The following is a 5,821-nucleotide window of genomic DNA, read 5'->3' as shown; positions in this document are numbered from 1 at the left end:
TGCAATTTTGGATAGTACCATAAATATTCACCAACACATGAGGCTTAGTTAATTATTCTCAGGTCCAGGCATCAAACAATTTATATTTAAACAATTAAAATGATAAATATATTCTTGAGTTCATGTATTAAAGAAACAATAATTTAATACTGAACAATTTAAATCATAAAATAAAAATGTAACATTAAAGCATCATAATCTGAATAGCCTAATGGTCTTGAAGTGACATTAGGCCATTTATCCCTTAAGAACCCAAGTTCTAAACCCCATGAGCCCAAATCAGCTTCTTTCCTTTTTTTTTTTTAATCCGAATGGGTTATTATATTCGGTCTTTCTTTATCGGGTTGGGCCACTTTATTGGGTTACGGGTCAGCCCACTTAATGACTTTTTTTTTTTTTTTTTGAATTACTGGATCGGGCTTGGGTTAAAATAAACCCATACCCAATAGCCCAAAACACTAGACCCGGTTCCATATGGGTTTGAAAAAACCCTACCCGGATCATCATGTTCCCCAACCCGAAAAATTCCCAAACCTAGCCGCCGCCCCTCCTCTTCCCCATATGCTGCCGCCGCCGCCCTTTCCTCACGGGCCACCTACGCAGAACCGTCTCCCAGACAGCCAGCCTTATGTACCGACCACCAAGGGCCGCCGTACAATGGCCAACCAGCTATGGCAAGCGGAGAAGGGCAGCCGTTCCGGCCAGACCACGGGCTGCCACTGTCATCTTTACGAGCGGCCGCTCACTGTGGCTAGTGGGGAAAAACCGGTGCTTATCGGCGGCGGGAACTCAGCCATCCAAGGAGTTTCATCCACCATACACCACCTTCATGGGCTTCTGGCGGTTCGGTCTAAAATGGTGCTTCAGTGAGGCAAAAGGGTGTTGGTTCAATCAAAACATGACGGTGTATCCAAAAAAAAGGACCAACACCAACAATTCCCTTAGCACCTCTGGGTTAGACATGGTGTCCGTCAGTTTGTTTCTTGTACTCGTGGCCGTGGGTTTAGCTTGTTTCAACAATATAGAAACAAGAAATAAAAAATAATACTAACATGCCGTGGGTTTCATGCTTTATGTTGGTCACCATATTTTGTTTCAATAATCAAATAAACAAAATAAATATTATTGAAACAACAAATAAAATTTTACAGTAGGCATATATAAAATTAGACTGAGCAAATATGGCCTAGAGAAGGCTCTGATACCACATGTAAGAATTCAATATATAATTAAATGCTAATTGACAATAAAATTAGCAGTGGAATGAATAATTATATAAATACCTCTAGCTATGCTTTGCTCAAGCCAATTGAAGAACAGTTTCACATAAACAAATCTGGAAAACAAAATATTGAGAGGTTCTTCTGACCTATGCCTACCAGTAAGTGCCAATTGATGGAATACACCGGCCTTATTTATAGGTAGGTCAGGGGACCCTCAATTAGAGCTGTTACCTTAATTATTCCTCCCATCAAGGAATAAAAATCAAATCAATACAGCTAATTGATTCCACAAAAATAAAATCTTTAATTAAATCAAATACTTGTTCCACAAGAATTAAATCAGTGATTTAATTCAGAATATTTGATTGAAATCAAATACTTGTTCTACAAGAATTAAATCAGTAATTTAATTCAGAATATTTGATTTACACAATAAGCTTTAATTGGAATAAATTACTGAACACCATAATTACAATAATATATGTGACATAAGGGACATACTTTAATGGAATTTCTTACATTGCCAACTCCCAATATATATACTAAACATACTTGAATACATTTTTATACCCAAAATTGAGAAGAAGAAAAAAAACTCCTATCCAGCCGATTAAGGGTGAAAAAGGGAAAGGAAGAAAAAGAAGAAGCAGGAAGAGGGTAACCATTTTTAAGTAACATGGTTCTGTTTCATTATGTATGACTGAATTGCCTTGCACTTGAGTTTTGTTATGTTGTTAGACCATTGTTGTATGTGCAACAGGCAGCGTTTGAAGGGATGAGGATCCACAACAATTTTTAAGAAATTGCCGTGGCAGCAATTTTGATTTGTAAGGCCAGAAATATGCCTCGTTATTAAGGTCTTGTCTTTGAAAGAGATGTTAAAAAAAACAAAAGAATATGAAAGAAGACGTGGACCTTACATATCAAAATTGTCGAACGGCAATTGCTTAAGAATTGCCGTGGATCCTGATCCAGTTTGAAGATGGTTGTATAAATATTATGAACAATGCTCCTCTTTGCACCCATTTATTATATTCATATCGCATTGGCTGATGTGCCATGTTTTAAGTAGCTTACAATGTGATTCATTTGCCAATATGATATGAGTGTAATCAATTGGATGTGAAGAATAACTTTTACTCAAATATCATGGTGTTTGCAAACTCGTCTTAAGACTTTTTACGTAAATTTCTGTTCAAATTTTGTTGTTGGCGGAGCGAGATGTTAATTTTTCATCATTATGTCATCATAAAATAAGGTTTCATTTATGTACTCTTCCAGTTCATTTTTCATCTCATGTATGATGGAGTGTCCGTACACCAAAAAAAAAAAAAAAAGTTTATTTCGTTCCCACTTTTGTTTTGAGACCATACCAAAAAGAAAAAAAAAAAAAAAAAAAAAAAAGAGTGCATATTTGACACAAGCAGGCAATTACTTTTTCTCTTTTTTTTTTTTTCTTCATAATGCAAAACCGGTGAAAAGAGTTTTCTATCCCACAACACCATCAATTTTGACTGTATTCATTTATAGCATCATTCTTTAGCCTTTTGTTAAACTAGCAAATTCATATTAGCAAGGAATTAAAGTGTCACCATGATATTCAATCTGGGTTCAATTTTAAATTGTGCAGAAACATGTGGAAATCAGAAAAGGAAGACATAAATAGAGCCAAAGGAGAGTTGTGTGATATAAACAAGTCAGTGACTTGATTTGGACGTGAATTTCTCCATCACTCTCTACTTCTCGAAATAAATCAAAGCAAGAACAGCAAAAGGGGAAAGAGTAATCACACTCAAGCACAGGGTCATTCATTATATAATAATAGCTAGGAATAATACGCAACATAAAAGAAACAAACTTCCAAAAGATAACATATATAGTAGACCATCTTCAACAACACTACAAGTTTATAATCATGAACTCAACCATTTCAACTCAAACTCAGCCTCAAAAGTTTTTGTACAAAAGACTACACGATCAGCTCCGTCCCCTCCTGTATTTTGAATCAGCTCAAGCATGCGATTTATCACAGAAAAATAGTCTTTAATGTCTGTCGCAGTTAACATTGGGGTCGCAAGCAACCGTATCACTTCGGTCACTTGCGCAAACAACTGCGGTCTGTGGACACAGACGTACACATCATTATTAGGGAACCTACTCTTCTTAGAAAATGGCACGTCTGATGAGAATATTGGAACTGTTAACAAAGCATCAAATAGCTCCGTGCGAGCTTCACTCAAGTTGGAACTGTTATCAAAATCCACGACACACAAATCATTTAATACTCTACAGAATGAGCTAAGCTTAACCCAACGAAAGGACCGACAAAACTCTATCTGCCAAGAAGGAGTATAATAGCCAGGCATATCCTTCACAGTTCACAACTGGCAACGATGATCAAAAAGAGTAATATAAGTATAGGAGAAGTAGAACATTAATTAGAACTAAATTGAAACTTTAACAAAGTCACAAAAACCCACCACATCACTCACCAGAACTTGCGCCGCGCAGGAGAAGGGTTCTTTGGCGAGAGGGAACAAGATGTCTGGCGGTGAAAACAAAAGGATGTTGATAATGTCAATTTATAAGGGGAGGAGCTCATATATGGTGTTCGAAGTGGGAAGGAGCAAGACTTTTTGAATAATATAATAAAATGCCATTGATGCACTAGAAAGAAAAAGAAAAATGTTAAGGTCACGACATAAATCCAACTTATGGCCAACTTCTCTCCTACGTGTCATTTAAATAAAAAAAAATTGATAAAAAGGATTTTGAGATCCTGAAAATTTGGGAAAAAAAAACAATTTGTTTTGTTTAAAATTCAATTTTTTTTTACACGTAGGAGAGAAGTTGGCCATGAGTTGGATTTGTGTTGTGTCCGTATCAAACCTCTTAAGACAATCATGGATGGAGGATCGGTGATTTTGATTTTATACAACGTTTTCTTGTTGGTCCGGTCGTGTATGTTTTATTGTTAATGGTGGAATTTGAAAACTTTTAAGGGGTATTTAAATTTTTAGTTAAGAAAAATCTTTTGATGTAATATAAAATTGAAAAAGGTTTTAAAGTATTTTTGGTGAATATTTTGTGATAAAAAAATATTTTTTAATTTTTTTTTAACTAAAAGAACATTATTTAAGGAAGGCCTTGGCAGGAGATTAAGGATAGTGTTTGGTATTCTTGATGAAAAAAATTATTGAGTTTGGAGAAGTTCATAGACTGCCCCGACCCGATCAAGCAGAATACTTCTTGCTCGCTCATCTATTCCTCCCCATTCGCAGATTACAATTTATAACCACATAAAGTATTAAGGGTCTCTATGGGATTGTGATTTTCAAAAATTGCGTTTTTGAAATCACAACAGCATTTGGTAAAAACTATTTTTTTTTTTTTTATCAAATATTTGTTATGCCAAATCATAATTTTGGTTTAAATTTGCGTTTTTTTCCAAATAAGCATCATTTTAGAGCATTCACAATGGAAGAGCCAAATGTTACTTTTAACTAAAATGGTTGTTCAAATTTGTAAAAAACCTCCTACAATGGATTAGCCAAAAAAAAAAAAAAATGCGGATATTTGATTGGAAGAGCACAAAAAAAAAAAAAAAAAAAAAAAAACTAAATGTAGCATCACTTTTCAAGGGAGCCATTTTATTTTTTATTGTTTCTCTCACATGTTTTCTTTTTTTTCCCAAATCTTTTCCTACTTTCCAAGGGGTGATTGGTTGTTTAATTTGGTGTTTTTTTTTTTTTAGAAATGATTTTCGGAATTAAAATTAAAATATTATTTTAATAGAATATATAGAAATATAGCTAATGGGATGTAGAGGCAATTAAAAATTTATTAGCTAAACTAGATAAATGTGAGTTTTGAAGAGCCATTTTGCATAAAAATTTGGCTCCTCCATTGTGAATACTCTTAGAGCATCTATATTGAGCTCTTTAAATAAAAGTTAAATTTGAAGAGAAAAATTCTCTTTTTTAAATTTGAAGAGCCACTTTTAAAATGAACTAAATATCAAACTCACTATATCTTCCTCTACTTTAGTTAAATAACTTTCACTATCCTTACTGGTCTTATTAAGAGCTTAATTTAGATTTGTTTTGGTAATTGGTATATTACCCAATATATTTTTCAATACGATAAAAATATTTGAGTTTGCACATTTTTATTTTTTTCCACCTATGGTTTAAATCTTATCATAAATGGTACTTGACTTACCGGAAAAAACTAATTTAATACTTCCGTTAGGGTTCGTCACACGTGTCATCATGTAGAACTGCCACGTGTCCAAAAAAAAAAAAACTAAACCTATAAAAAAAAAAATTAAATTTACTGGGTGGCCAAACCCATAAATTTTCAATATATATTTAGGTTTTATTTTTTTAATTATTATTATTTTTTTTAATAATTTTTAGAACATGTGGCATTTCTAGGTAATGACACATGACATTCCATTAGTTTGGGCTAATAAAGGTACAAAGTTGATTTTTTTTCATAAGTCAACGACCATTTATGATAGAATTTGAACCTTAGGTGAGAAAAGAAAAATGTACAAATCCAGATAGTAATGAAGTATTTAACTCAGAATATTTTAA

This window comes from Corylus avellana, chromosome ca2 (genome assembly GCF_901000735.1).
Source record: "Corylus avellana chromosome ca2, CavTom2PMs-1.0".
In the NCBI taxonomy this organism is placed as follows: Eukaryota; Viridiplantae; Streptophyta; class Magnoliopsida; order Fagales; family Betulaceae; genus Corylus; species Corylus avellana.
The sequence above is the reverse complement of the archived record's forward strand: the minus strand, read 5'-3'. Positions refer to the sequence as shown.